Source organism: Ammospiza nelsoni, chromosome 13 (genome assembly GCF_027579445.1).
Source record: "Ammospiza nelsoni isolate bAmmNel1 chromosome 13, bAmmNel1.pri, whole genome shotgun sequence".
NCBI lineage: Eukaryota > Metazoa > Chordata > Aves > Passeriformes > Passerellidae > Ammospiza > Ammospiza nelsoni.
The window spans coordinates 13,289,432-13,305,133 of record NC_080645.1 but is presented as its reverse complement, the minus strand read 5'-3'; the positions used below and the strand labels follow the sequence as shown (position 1 = coordinate 13,305,133).

The window sequence follows — 15,702 nt, the reverse complement described above, 5'->3', positions numbered from 1 at the left end:
GGTTTAGTGCAATTTTCAGTTGTAGAAATGAACCACACAGATAATAATTTCAATAGAGACACAGCAGCTTTTCTTCTTTTTAATGTATATTGGTAATCCTTTCTCAGACCTTCTGCTCCTTTCCTGGACAAACTCAAATATTGTTTATTGCTAGAGCCAATTAGTCAGCCAAGCATCTGCAGCTGGCAGCTGTCCACAATGAGGAAGCCCCAGAAGATTAAAACTCCCAGCTGATTTGCATGTTAGATGTCATTGTTTGTAATCTTCTGGAGTTCTTCCACACTTAATGTTTCTTAATGATAAAGAAATCTGAGTGTGCTTACAGTAATAACTAATAATTAGTGAGATGGATTTTATTTCCCCACTGTACTTATGACCTCCAGGATAAATTTAGACCTGTCATTTAATACCTCTTATGAGGGGCTGTCCATCTGAGAAAGGTTTGCTTCCAAACTAAACATTGCCACTGAAACAGGTCTTCTCATGCTGGTAGAAGTGTGTTCATAACACCTTCATCCCTTCTGGGCTAGAAAGTTAAATCTGTATTATTATATTGGTAACAGAATTTATGCCAGTGTAATGAGTAATTCCAGTGGTACAGAAAAGTTTTACTAAGTTACACAGTGTTTTTCTGCCATTGCTCAGGCCTTTTTTTCCTTTGTGCACAGAAAGTGAAAACATTCAAGACAGCAGTAGACAACAGTGAGAGTAAATTAATTTCTTTTCTGGCATTGTCCCAGGTAAATCAACTCCCTAACTCCAGAGTGTGACTTCCAGAAGGAAGGTGACAGCAGAGATTGTCTCCAAAACTCTATTAAGTGAGGTACTCAGGTGTGATCATGGCAAGTCATATGATTAAATATAATCAGCAGAAGCAAAGAAATTTGCAACTGTCCAGAAATCTTCAACACTGAACTGGTTACTAATATATTTTTCTCTCATTAGGTGAAGCTACAGATGTCTTATGCTAAGAAGAGCAAGCATCCAAACCCAAGGAAGCTGCAGAGGAAACTGGTGAGCTACAACTTATCTTCCCTTCTTGTTAGCAGGATATGCTCTGTGGTCTGGGCTCAAGCCCAGCATTACTCCATGAACATTAAGGAATGTCGTTGTTGTTAGGTGAACACACTGCCTGTGATAATTTACTCTGCTTGAAATAACTTGTAAACTGGTTTCAGAAGAATAAAACTATTCACCAGAATGTGATTGGAAGGGTATTTTAAGAGCAAACAAAATCTACTTACATGCTAGGCTAGAAGGAGCTAGCTACTACTTAGCACGCTATTAACTAAAAGGAATCTCAATTAATTCCCTCTTAAAAAAAAAAAAAGTTAGGCCTCACAAGACTTCAGGATTTCATGCTTTAAATAATCTCAGTTACTAAAGAGAATTCCTAACACACCAGCTGGAATTCCCACCAATATAGTTAAGGAAGTGTGAAGTGAATAAAACCCTCAATTTTTATATTAGACTAATAAAATCTTTCCATCGTGGCTTTAGTTTCATCATAGTTTTTACATTGTATTATAGTTAAATAGATTTACATTTTATCAAAACTTTGTGAGCAAGCCACACCCAGCTGGCCAGAAATGCTCATTGTAACATCCTAAAGTAATAGGAGCATCACTGTGTAGAGTTTACTATTCTTTTTCATACTTTTTAAAACAGGGCATGGCATGCTGTTCCATTCACCTATAATGTGTTCAGTAAGAAGTTAAATTAAGTGACTTTACATATTCTGTAAAAGCAGCTGTGGCACAGATCTGAAGGCTCTAGAGGTAAGTTCTGAATGGAGAAATCTGGAGCTGGGCCTTGCAGTGTTGTCAGAAGCTCTTCAGAGGCAGATTATGAAATTAGAGCTGTAATCTCTGCCTGACATAGAGTTAATATGAAGCCATTCCAGGACTGAAGCTGTTTACTGGTTCTTCCATCTGTCAGGATTTTCCTACCTTCTATGGGAAGGAAATACATTCATGTGGAACTGAGATTGCATGGAGGAAAACTTTCTTTTTGGTGTGTTAGGGAGCCCTTTTGAGGAATTGTAGGTAGCTGCTGGCACACCACCAGGGGAAGGAGTGAATGAGCATAATGGATGTATTTATTTACAGTAACTAAACAAAACACAATTTCCTTTTCCTCCTCTTGGGTGTGACATTTGAAACTTGCTTGTGCAAGAAAAAGCAGTGTGAGAAGTAATAGTAAAAAGCATTAAGTCATGAGGAGAATGAGACACTGACATTGGGGAATTTTTTTGTTTTGTTCTTTCCTTTAGGACTGGGCTTAACTGACTAAAGTTTAATGTGTAAAATCGGCAAGGTTAATGTATAAGCTACACTTGAAGGACCTTGCCATTGGGAAATAATGAAAGCAAGCATTGTATCAGCTGGCTGAGATGAACATCACATATTTGCTGTCAATTGCTTGTGAGGGCTGTCTCGGAAAGTCCAAAGAGCCAAAATTAGAAGCACTTACTCTGTGCTGACCTAGTGGTCTGGTAGGGTAGGGTTCTGTATCTATACATTGATTCTTCTGTGTTCCATAGCCTTTTCTTGCAGGACTATTGCAATTAGCTATGTGCAGCAGCAGTGTTTGTGCTCTGCATCAGAGAAACTTTCAACAAATGTGTCTATGTTCAATAAAGATTTAGCTGTGCCTGTACTTTTTCACCTTATGTCCACAGGCTACATTATGTTGGCTTTGGAAGACGTAAAGAGGATATTGGGCTACAGCTGAGGTTCTAAGAAATTATCAGGAAACTGTTTTTTAAAAAGTTGCAAATACCTTCTTCTGTCACTCATGTTATCTGAAAGCTAATAGTTTAATATGAAAGGTGAAATGGCAAATTCACAGTGAATAAAAATCCTTTTATAGCCAAGATATTCCCATTGGTTTACAGCAACATACACTGGAATTAAATTTGCCAGACTGTGGTAGCCAAATTCCTGTGCTTCATTTCCATTGTACATTGTCCTTTCAAAGGAATGTTTATGATATAGCTGATACCCTGGCAGTAAACAGAGTAATTTACATAATTGCACCTTATCAGGACTAGATTCTTTCAGTAATTTTTCCAGCTTTGCTGAGGGAGTAAGGAAAGTTTCCCCAGGACTAGAATCAATGAAGGGCTGGTTTTCTACTATAGAGTCATTTTTACTTGCTCTGTCTTGCCATGCTTGCAGAGTAACAACAGCTTAAAGGTCTATCATGAAAAAGGGGTGGTATGTGCATCCCCTGGGACTAGCAGGGATCCCCATCTCCAGCCTGTGCCAGCAGTGTCTGTATCCACCTGCACAGGATTTCATATTGTCAGGGTCTCTTCTTCCCTCTCTTCCTCTCTCAAAGAGGCACTAAGGAATTCCAAGAGGTTTTATCCTTTTCCCTCACTCATGGCAACAAGAGAACACCAACTGCTCTCCATCCTCTGACTAGATCTACTAACACATACTAATTCACAGAGAAATAATAAACTTAACAAGATTCTTAATCTTTCTTCATTTTTCACTGCCAGTTCCTTAGCTTGGATAAGAGACTCCTGTCCATGCAGGGTTTTCTACTCTCCCTGTCTTTTCTTTCTGCAGGTAGGGTCATGCATGGAGTTCAGCTTAGAGCTCAGTGAAGGACTCCTAGAGGAAAAGCTATAAATTTCTGATCTCTCATCTGTATGGCAGTGCTGATTCCACAGAATTAACTGTGATGAAGGAGTCAGGAACTGAGTATTTTTTCTTCTAGTCTGTGATATTTGAAGTGTTTCAGGGCACACTTATAATTCTGATGTATTTTCACTTGTCATTTCTCACTGAGACAGAATTTCTCATTGTTTTCAATGACAGGCAGTTCTGCTTAGCCATATGGGAAGGATGGAGTAGCCTGTACAGAAAACTATAGCCCCTCAACAGATAGCTGCTTACATTCCTTAGATATTATCTCCTCTCAGAAAGGGTTAAACTCTACTTTTTCTACAGACAGTAATTTCTTGGTAAAGTAGGAAAACAAAGTTTCACAGCTTGCTGATCATGAATTTTCCTGATAGCCTCTTTGCAATGCAGTTACCCAAAAGAAATCAATGGAATTTTACCCTTTTTTCCAACATGGCTGTATCAATGTTTGGAGTAAGTGAAAGGAATAAAATGACCACTTAACTCTTCTTTTGGCAGAGAAAAGATTGAAGCGAGACATCCTGCTTAAAAGTGAAAAGCTTCCACTGTGCTTGAAGCACAGTATAGGTGGGAAAGAGCTAAAAAAATCACCAAAACCCTGTTCTTAAAGCAAAACTGTTAATCAATGTTAACTCCTTTAGAAATAGTCAAGAGGGACAGATGGAATCCAGTTATTATCTCTCTTTTACTTGAGTCAGTTTTAAAATATATTGAAGCTTGTGTACTTTTGAGTGGCAGATATGGCTTGTCACTTTAAAGGGTATTTTTGCTATTGTTAATACTGAAATAGATTGAGGAACAGCAGTTAACAGAAGTCTTAAGTACCTCTGAGAAAATACTTGTCTTGCATTTATTATCTCAGCTTTCAGATTTAAGCAGCTATATGTGGTTAAACTTTGCAATTATGTAACAGTAATAGAATGCTGTTCAAGTTGATGCCTTTTAGAAGACAAGGGAGTGGGGGTGGGGATGTGATTGTGCAGTAAACCCACGTTAAACGTTTTTCCTTAACTGTGCTCCTTGAGACAGCAATCAGCTACCCAGAACAGAGCCCAGAATGTGCTCTCTGCAGTTTGCTCTGAACTCAGAGTACATCTTGTGGGTTTTTTCCCCATAAGACAGTGATATATGTCTAAGCATGGATGTAATTAATTTTTAAATCAGAATTTCTCAGCCTATGTTGTTTAATTGTTACCTGTTCCCTGGTAACATATTTCTAGAGTAAACAGCCTCTTATTATTTGAAGAATATGCATTTTTAATTATCTCAAAACTGAACTGAATTGTTAAATCTTGTTTTTATTCTGTAGTTGAGCTGTGTCATAGGTCACACACAACTTTCCAAAGTGCAAGTTTCAACAGATGCTGTGTGAATCATGTTAACAAAGGGCAGCTTTAAAATTAATTTCCCATACTTTTAGGATGCCAGTTTTTCTGCTTTGTGTTAGTGATGCTGAAGTTTTAATGCACTTCCAAAGCAAAAATAGCAAACCATGTCAGCAGAGCAACTCTCTACTGCAAATGTAGCAAGAATAATCCTTTTATGCTGGCACAAAGATAAGTGGACAGGCAGAGGTTAAACTTCTTGTGAGTGGAATATTGGTTGTCTATAGATTATTCTTTTATAATTTCTGACACATCTTGGTTCCAAATTTAAAGAAGACTGTATAACCATCTTAAATGGAAACTAATGGAAATTCTGTCTATTTCAGAAATTTTCAATAATTTGGTCCTGTGTGTCTCACCTCAAATGTCTGTATTTGCAAATTTTGTCAAGTCGTATTTTTGAGGACAAGCAGCAAGAGATCTAAAAAAACCCAAGTGTAATTTTTTGATAGCAGACACAGCCTCAGACACATCTCAAAAAAAGCAAAACAAGAAATCTGAAAAATAACAGAACAAATTGTTTTGTGCACTTCTTGCAAACAGGTGCTAGTCCAGGCCGATCACCTCTGCTCTGTAAAATAGCAGGTGAGTGAAGAGTGCAAACTATCAAGTATTAGGCCAGAGAGAATAATCATCCCTGACAGAGAAGCAGGCATTCTGCCCAGGCACTTACTCCCACTGAGGAGACTGGGGTCAGCTCACACTGAGCTGTTCTTTAAATATGCTTGTTAAACCTCAAACTTGCAGCACAAGATTCAAGACTGAGAGATTTCTCAGTCTCCCTCACATTCAGTCACATTTTCTATAATCATGAAATTGCTTGCTTCTGCTTTAACTCAAGAGGGTGTTTGCTGGTCACCTCTTTAAGGTGTGACAGTGTTCTGTCTCCTGTAGAGTAAAAGCTGAGTGCTGACAGCAGAGCCCTCAAAGGGCAGTGTGTGCATGACCAAGTCAGGAATCACCAAAATCTGGTGACTTCCCAGTGGATAAGTACAAGTGTATGTGCAGGGCTTGCCCTCTGTCCCATAGTTTTCCTCTTCTTGCCCCCATCCCAAGCACTAAAAACAAAGCTGAGTAGAACTTACACAAGGAGGAAAATCTTGTATTCACTGTGATCTACATAAATACTGTCTCCAAGCTGCCCATTTCTCAGAAACTACTTGTTCAAGACAAAACAAAATGGAAGTGGATATTTCTGCAAATCTTGTCAGCATTATGCTGTCACCTCAAATTATGGATTGTCCCTTTTACAACAATGTCACAATTCAATCATAGTCTAACATTTTCCCAGATTTTAGAGTGGCTTTGACCTATGAGACATGAAAGTACGTGATTATAGCAATATGCCTAGAGTGCAGCTACAATTTTCTTCTGTTAGGGAGTGCTGTGGAGAACTTAAAACAAATGCTTAAACATTACAGTCAAATACTTAGAAGCTATATCTTCAAAAGTCATTGAAAACATTACTTAATACTTGAAGCAAGTCACTGGGATTGTTCCTTTTTAGTTAGCAGGCCCTTTCCTCTAAAATGAAGCAGTACATAATTGCTTATTGCAGTGTGCATTTAAATGCCTTTTTTAAAGAGTAGACTTGGAAGTATCATATAACAATTTACAGGCATTTATGGGGATAAGTAAAATCTAATTATGTTTAATGCCAAGAATTGTTAGAATTCAAGTAGAAAATTGGCACTACACAATACATGAAATTATTTTTTCTGTTTTTAGAATTGTAGAAAATACATAAGCCATCTCAGCCATACCTAGGGGACAATATTAAAAAGATGGTTTGGTAATACAGAGTACTTTAATTCCCCATACCATATGAAGGTGTGTGTCCAGTCATTCTTCCTCATACAGACAGCAGTTAAAAAAGTCTCTGCTTTTCTAGAGCCCATGTTGATTATTAACTATAGCATTTTTGTACAGATTGTCCTTATAAAATTTTTTTAATCCTTAAAAAGCCCCTACCCTTAATGTGTTGCTGTATAGTGTGATCACAACAGTGGCTCTGACATTAAAATATATCCAGGTCAGGTTTCTGGGCAAGTCTTTTTGAAAAATAGACTTTTACTGAACTGTAATGGAAACATTTCCATGACTTCAGCAGTCTCCTTTGGAAGTTAAAATAAACATTTCCACAAAGAAATTGCAACTTGAGATTTAATTTACTGTGCTGAAGGCATGATAACTGGACACAGAAAGTTGCAATGAATGCTACATCAGTAAAATATTGATTGTTCATTGCTCAAGCTGACATACAAGTAATTAGCAGAAATGTTCTATTTGCAATAGCCTTTAGCATAAACAATGTTGGGAAACACAAGAGTCCTTTTTAATATATTTTGGGAAGCCCAGACTGTTGGCTCTATTGAAAGCATGCTGCAGTGGCTTCATTAGGACAAAGCAGCTTTGTCTTTGTCCTAACTGACCAGGTAGAAATAAGAATGTGGCAGCAAGCACAGAGTCTGGGTTTATGAATTATGGCATTGTAGGGGTGTGGTCAGAGCATGCTGCTTAGCTTTTATATTTTAGTAGCTTCTTGAGGGCTCTTGCAGGCAGCAGCAACTGCAAACATAGAGCTGAAACATCTACAACATCCTTCTGTTATAAAGCCTCCTAATCCTACCCAAAAATGACAACCTATGTTAAGGTTTAACAGTGTCCTTTTAAATGAGAAGCAAACTGCTACAGTGAGACATTCAGCCTGGGTTAGGCAGAGTATGCTGTGGTTACCATCACTAAACAGAGCTGGATCTGTTAAAATCAAAATGGTTGACTTGTCACTCCATAGTAATTGTTCCCTGTGGAAAAAATTCAATAGCATCGCTTAAATCACACATAGTGGTCACGTGCTCCGAGGCTTCGATGGTTCTTAGACTGAAAGGCAGAGGTGGGGAGGAGCTGTGTCAGGAAATCTAATTCTGCTGCTGTGAGGGGAAGCTTGCCTTGCACACAGTCATGTGAACAAATTGATTTTTAATTTTACAGTAAAGCACTATTTTAATTATTAACTCAATTGATCCCTAAAAGGCTACTGTTAAAAGCCAGATGTTATGCCCCTGCATTTCCAAGGTGCATATTGGAAGGAGAGCTTTTGGATGTGAGATGACTGTCAGACTGCATTCAATCTATTCAACTTCTTTTTATTACAGTAAAGAAGAAAAATCTGTTAATCTGCAGCTTCTGTAAAACAAACTGAATGCACACTATCTTAAAATTAATTACATACCTGAACCATAATAATTAGTACAAAAAAAAAAAAAAAAGAAAGAAAGAAAGCTAAGTCAATGAAAATAATGAAAATGAGAAGGACTATGTTTCTGTCCAGACTGGAGAATCTTTAATATTATAGGAATTTATGTGAGTCTCATGATTTTGCCTTTTAACACTTACCTTACTGCTGCCTGCAATTTTTTTTCTGGCTCTTTTCTTCTGACAATGATATAGTAACATAGGGAGAGGAGATACTTCACAAAGAAATTCTAGATACAGGGCAGAAGTAAGCTAAGACAAAATGCTAAGAGTATCCCAATTAGATTGCATTTGATTTTCTAAAGGAAGCAATTTTTTAATCTTAGTTTGGTTCTTCAGTTTCTTTTGAAAATCAGCACAGAAACTGTACAAGTTCCTGCTCTGACTCCATGCAGTCTCCTGGGTTAAACTTTTCTCACCATGTACACCTGAGAAAAGTGCTGAGTTTCTGTTTTGCCAGGCTTCCCCTTCCCCTGCCACTCTCAGAAGGGTAAGTTAACCTGTCTTACCCACAACACAAAAAGGGTGCAGCTGCATCCTACTCAATTTAGGGTGAAACAGTCTTTTGATAGCTGAGGAATACTCACTGATCCTGTGACAGAAGGTGCTACACATACAAGCACTGAAGAACACTTGCTGCTTGATTATGCATGGTTAATACGCTTGCTCAATTCCCTATTCATCAGCCAGCACTAAGAGGAAGCCTGAAGCATCAGGCATAACAGCACAATGCTTGGCTCTAAATGACTTCATGTAGGATGCAACTTGCCATTTGGCCTTAAATACAGTGGATTTTTTTCCTCTCTTCTTCTGACACCTTGTCACAGAAACACAGTGGCTGCCACTCTGACCTTCTGCTGCTTGTCCTAGCTCTTCAGTGGGGCTGGTAATCCACACGAAAAGAAGTAAGAAATCATTGCAGTGCAAAATCTATACAAGCATTACAGTTAAGGAGGGTACTCAAGGAAACCATTTTGCAGGCTTGACTATAGCACTATCTTACCTGTATGACAAACACATCTTTTCCCCTGCAGAAGCATGAGAATAGCAATGTGATTCCATGATTCCATTAATATACGTAGGGGTATTTTCCCCCTACATCTAAGTACAGATATTTGCAATTAACCAGATATCCCGCTCTTCCCTTCCCCACTCCCCGGAAACTAAAATAGCCAAACTACTCAAAAGGCATCTGGACCGCACCGCTTTGTTCCCCGCGGTCCGCCTCGCGGAGCTCGCTCCCTGCACACAACTCGCGCCTCCGGCAGCCTCCGGCTCTCGGCTCGGCAAGAGCCCCCCGAGCCGGCAGCTCCGAGCGGAGGGCGGGCGGAGATGCAATGCGGATGGGCGGGGAGGGAAATCTTTACCTGCCGCCTTCCCCCGCGGAGCCAGGGGCGCCTGGAGCTGCTGCATCCACGCCGGGGCGCGGCGGGCGGGCGGGCGCTCAGAACGCCTGGCGGAGGCGGCTGAGCGCCGGGGCCATGGCCGCGCTGGGGAGCGGTGAGAAGGGAGCGCCGCCGGAGCCTCCGTAAGCCGCGGGGAGACTCAGCACCTGGGCGCTGAACAGCTCCACGGAGCGCCACGGGCGGGGCCGGCGCCGCGCTCCCGCCCCTGGGCGCGGGGGGGCCGCGCTCCGCCCGCCGCCCGCCGCGCTGCGGCCGCCCCGCCCCGCCCCGCTGCGCTCCGCGGGGCCCCGGCCCGGGCGGCGCCCGAGCGGAACGGGCGGCGGTGACCGCGCTTCCCAGCCGCCCCGCGGAGAGGAGGCGGCTTCGCTCCGGGGACAGCCGGGAGGTGTAGTCCTGGCTTGCGGAGCGCCGAGAGCGCCGGCTCGCTCGGGCGGTGCCGCAGCGCCGCTGCCCGGGCGGGAGCCCCCCCGGGAGAACGCCTGGGGCCGCCGCCCCCCGAGCGGCGAGCTCCGCCCTCCCGGAGCCCGCGGCTGCCCCGCGCCGGGGTGTTGGCACTGCGGCGCTGCGCTTTGTATGGAGACTTTCCAAAATGTTTGATTCTGCCCTTTTTTGGTGGGGGCAGAAAAAACTTCTTTTTAGTACAGGAAAGCACAAAATCTGCTATCTGCAGCCTATATGAGACAAATTGAATGTATGCTATCTTAAAAATAAATTACGTATCTGAACCTGAAGCAGAAGTTAAAAAAAATAATAATAAAAGCCAAGTTGCTGAATATAAGAAGTACAATCTTTCTGTTCAGACTGGAGAAGCTCTAATAACATCAGAATTGCTGCAAGTCACATTAACTTGATTTTAAACTTGCTTTACTGCTCCCAGCTATTGCCTTTCTGGCTCCTCTTCTGGTTTAATATGGGGAGCATTTCCATAACGTCCATTTTTGTCAGTTTTTTGGGGGGAGAAAAAGAAGTGATAGTATAGTTCTTATGGTCTTTGAGAGAGTCCTGAAAGCTGTACTGCCTCCCTTCCTCCCACCAAGATTCAGAAGATAGAAGATACATATTGTGTGTTGTATGATACATGTGTAGCTGTTCAGAGCAGCTAAACAGTGCCTGTGTCATCAAAAGCAAAATACTGCAGAAAATGTAGCAAAAAAGCCTGTAATCCAATTGCAGATGGTTTTTAGAAAGTTATCTCTGATATCTTTGTTTATACAGGGCTTTTCATGTAGTTATGAAGAATTTTCTGAAGCAGGATGTTTTATTAGTTAACTACAAATGAAATGGTACAGTACTTCCAAGCATTTTCTATTTACTTGGACATCAAAAGAAAAATCATTATTTAGTGTAGTTTTAAATTAGAAGTTCATTTATTCCTTTGCTAATGACTACAATAGAAGAATCTTTCAAGTATTATTTTAAAAAATTAGTTAACAAGTAAATTTAGATGTTTGGGCTCCCACCTCACCCTGAATAATGTGGCGCTGCAAGATGCTGAAGACTTGTGTGGAGGATCCAGTATGTTTGAGCTGCATGAAGGTCCCTGCTTTTGATGCTGTGAAATCCTGTTTTCCAAGCATTGCCCTCATCTAGGAGAAGGTTTTAGCTACTGTTCTGCCAACTTGCAAGAAATATGACAGAAATCTGGGGCAGCCAAATAAACTGAGAAATATGTTTTATTTACACTGTGTTAGCAAAACCTCCCTTTGGGTTGTCTTCATTCCTACGTGTTTTTTTTCTAAATCAGTGATGTAGGAGTTCGGTTTACAGCTTCTTTTTATTCAATGGGTAGATATTATAATGATTTCTTGCCCACTTTTGGATGCTTTTTTGGGCAGTTCTTAAATGTAGTAGGTTTCCCAGACAGCAACTGGACCACACAGTCACACCCTACTGAGCAAGGTCTCTTGTGCAGCCATCCTGAAAGGGTGAGAAGTTGACACTGATGTTACATTTTGCACAGTGGTTCATGGATTTAAAGTACTGCCAGATTTGTTGTAATGGATGCCTGATATGATACAACATTCTATGCCACCAGCATGCTAACTTGATCACAGCATAAGTCTTTGGAATATATACAGCTGTTTGATAATTATTCTCATCTTTGCTACATGCTGACTGCTAAATTGCTTCCTGAAGTACCTTCCCCAGTGTTTCCACAAGACTCACTCAGCTCAGAATTACGTATGCTGTTCCTTACCTTGCTGAACTTTTCAGCATTAGAAAGTGTAGGGGGATAGAATATAAGAAAATAAAGATAGTGCAGAAAGTAATCTCATCCCTAAGGAGTTACAGCTGGGCCAGCTATCAAAGATTAGGAACAGGCCTGACTTTACCAGGCCACAGCTGTAACTAATGAGAAGAAGAGTGCCATAAAAGAGTGGGGTGTCTGGGTGAGAAGGGAACTGGAGTCAGTGGCTGCTTTGTGAAGAAGAAAGAGTCAGTGCTTGGAGGGGCTGACCACAAGAAATACCAAGAAGGTATGAAACTTTTGTGGTAAGGAGGTAACAGCATGGAACCCCTGCAATAAGATGACAGCAAGGAAGTTGCAGCAAAGTATAGTAGATAAATTTAAAACAGCATTTACTTTATTACAACTTTTGTTTGACTGAAACGCATTTGTAGATGTGGAAAGCACTTATGAAAATATTATGGCAAGTGCTCTTGAGATTATTCAAGACGTGGGTTTGATATAGTAAAGAACAAATTACAGAAAGCAATTTCTTCCATTTGGCATCTCCTTCTCATTTGCATAACAATTGAGTGTCCTTCCTCCAGGCTGGGCTTTAGTGTGCAATTGGGGCTCCCTTTCGAGAAGGCTGCCTGAGATGGAGGCAGTGGAAACCTGCCCTGCCAAAGAGCTTGGCTGAGGCCAACATGAGGCCTGCAGAAAACCTTCAAGAGTGTAGGCAGCTATAGGGCACTCCCAGTTTACAAGGCCACGAGTAAGCAAACCTTTAGTGTTAATGTGGAGGACAGCTACCACTAGTCCTGTTCATTGCTCTTTGTTTTCAAACCCCATTCATCTTAATGAAGCCAAGTTTGTTCTTGTTCCAAGTTTGTTAGCTGAAAGTGTCCTGCTAAACTGCTAACCATGTTCTGCTTTGGAGAGAAGAAAAATAGAAATATATACACATTAAAAATACTTTTGAAATAGTTGTGAATAATCAAAATATATTAGTTCAAACTGTAACACAGTTCAAATTATTTTTAATTAAAGGATTTAGTGCCTGAAAGAATTTAAAACAAGTAACTTTAATGCATTGTAACTTAGTTAATCAAAAGCTCACATCAATCCTACTCTCTTCTTTCATACCCCCTGTTCTGAACTGTAACTTTCTGAGCACCAAAATAGAAGAACAAACATTGTTGTGCTTCCAAACTCTCATAGAAATTCCTGAGAACCACCTTCAAATCTGGAATTAGGTCTGGCTAGCTTAAGGTTTTTACAGTTACACTTGATTCCAGATGGAAGTAAAATTGGGATATGTTTATCAAATCAAATATGAAAAGTTCTTTGAGATCTTACACAAGGAGCCATCAGCCATTCAAGTACAGCTGAATCACTGGATTCATGGATTCTGGTTTCTGCTAACAGCAGCTGTAGTGTGCTGTTGTCAGCAGCAACCAATCTGCTTACCCTGGAGACAGTGACTCCCATTTTCCTGCACACATAAGATAGATTCAGGGAAACCCAGATAGAAGATTAAATTTCTTCCCAATTTCAATGAAATCCCTGCATTTATCTCAGTAGGTCATCCATCTTATGAAGGAAAGCAAGAAAAAATTACTGTTATTTTCAACAGATAGCACAATGTGTTTCTTCTTTTTCGGTTTTGTGCATCCAAATTCTTATTGATGGGCTTAGTAAACATTTAATTAGACATACTGAAGGATCACTGATCATTCTGTCTAAGGACTGCCCAATTATGCTTTCGAAGGTTTGTTCTTATTAAATGAAAGAACAGCAGATGTGATGATTCACCCTCACTACCTCCATTTTCTCATCCTCAGTAAATTATAACCATACAGGGCCAACATTTTCTTTGCCTTGCAGAGAAATAAACTGACAGAATAAAGTAGGAATATTTATCTTAAATTGTTAACAGAATAGAAAAGCTGAGGTTGTGCCAAATGGTATAGCTAAAATAAATGGCACAGCCATATACAGTTAGAGTCTCATAAAGTTGAAAGGATATATAAAAGAAGAAATTCAAGGTATTTGCTAAAAAATACAACTATTTTTAAAAATTCATAAATACAGCCTTGATCAGGCCTTAAATAGTCACTACCTAAATAGGGCTTTGAAATTATTTTTAGACCTTCCAATTCATGTAGAGAGTACTGCAAACTGGTTTGATGTGTCTGGCATAAGTCTTTCATGATTCTGCCACTGGAGGTTCAATATTTTATCAGTAAGAGATACCAAGGCACAGGATTCTATGTATGGAGTTGTAATGGTTTGTTTATCACTGATTGAGCATAGATGTCAAATGCACAGACAGAATAGACTGAACTGGGAAAACAGTTGATTTTAGAGCATCAGTTAACAAACCAGGAGGGGAAAAAAGTGTGAAATAGTTGTAAATGTGCAAGACTTCAAAATTATGACAGGGAACTGTCAGACAATAATGCTAAAAGGCTTTAATTAGACAGTCCAATCTTTTACTGTAGTTCTCCGAGATTTGGAGAATCCAAGAAGGTGATCAAGTGGGCTTCACAGAAGGTGACAACAGTTGTCATGTTTGCAGAAATGAAATGGAGCACAATGCAGTTTCTCTAATTGAGCTGTGTTGTTGGAAAACAAGTCAGGTAAAGGAATAAAAGTAAAGAATGAAAAAAGCAGAAAAAGCAAGGTATAGTGCACAGTGAGGCATTGGGGTAGGTATTGGAATTGTTGCCAGCAAATTTTGTTCTGTTCTATGAAGAGACATTTTTTAGATTTATGGTTTATATGCATACTTCCATTTATTAGTATTCACAGTGGGAAATTAATTTTTCCAGTCTGATTTTATGCTATGGCTTCTGACACCCTCACTGTGAATCCTATATGCACATTCAAAGAAACTTGAAGCAGGAATGTTTTTTCTCTGAGGAACAAAATCTATGTCTTGTTCATCATAAGGCACCTGTGCTTTGTGTAAAGATAATGTTTTATGTTGACTGTCCTGCTGTCACCAAGGAAGGATAAGGGGTCTCTGAACAGTATCTGAAGGTAGTAGAAGGTAAAACTTGATCCAGAGAGTAGAGTTAAGTAGGTTTTTCATTAATGAAAAATATTTTACTGACATGATCCCCCAAAAGCAAGTGTACTTTATCTCTTGCTGCACTTTTAGTTTAACTTCCCTAGAGCAGCATTTCAAGTGCCAGTTTCCAAAAGTCAGGCAGACATTTCATGTCCCTACAACTGAGTTTAGTAAAACAAGTGTGCTAATTAAACACTGAATCCTTAAAAATAAAATTATTTCATTAATCTTCCCAAATACCATGAGAATAATGCCCATAAACCCTGGCTTTCAAAATTACTTGGATTTGCTTGACAAGAGAGTAGCAATTACTTCTAAATTCAGCTTACCATCAAGAGCTGAAGGCCTGCAGTCTATAAAACCACTATTGCAGCCTTACAAAATTTATTTCAAATCACCTGTTGGACCACACAACCAGAAGGCAAGTTACCATAGACTAAGACATGAAGACATCTGGTAGTTGACAGAAAGTATTCTCTTTTGGTATTTATGGTACTATAGCTTGAGGCTGCCTATAATTTATGGATGGAAGTTTTATGTGGATGGGTGAGAATTATCTCCCTCTAACAGGGAAAAAAAATGCAATATGTTTGATCTGAGATAATTTTAAACCATGACAGGTTATTTCTGTGTAGGGGGAGAAAAAAAGCACCACAACCCCTCTCAGTTAGCAGGTACAACCCAGAAAAGCTTTCTTCCACCACCAGAACCTTAATTTTAATCAGTGTTGTGCTCATAGCTACACGCTTTTTATTGC

At 39.9% G+C, this 15,702-nt stretch overlaps 1 protein-coding gene and 1 long non-coding RNA gene across 2 annotated transcripts in view; one reads left to right on the top strand and one right to left on the bottom strand.

Moving 5' to 3' along the window:
* SMPD3 (sphingomyelin phosphodiesterase 3) overlaps nt 1–9,817 on the bottom strand; it is a 104,414-nt gene extending 94,597 nt beyond the window's left edge. The window contains exon 1 of the mRNA XM_059481537.1: nt 9,664–9,817. The gene's annotated coding sequence lies outside the window, so the exon portion shown is untranslated. The remainder of the gene's footprint in view (nt 1–9,663) is intronic.
* Nucleotides 9,818–12,101: 2,284 nt separating this feature from the next.
* Nucleotides 12,102–15,702, top strand: part of LOC132079284 (uncharacterized) — a 31,763-nt gene continuing 28,162 nt past the window's right edge. The window contains exon 1 of the long non-coding RNA XR_009419379.1: nt 12,102–12,179. This is a non-coding gene — a long non-coding RNA (uncharacterized LOC132079284). The remainder of the gene's footprint in view (nt 12,180–15,702) is intronic.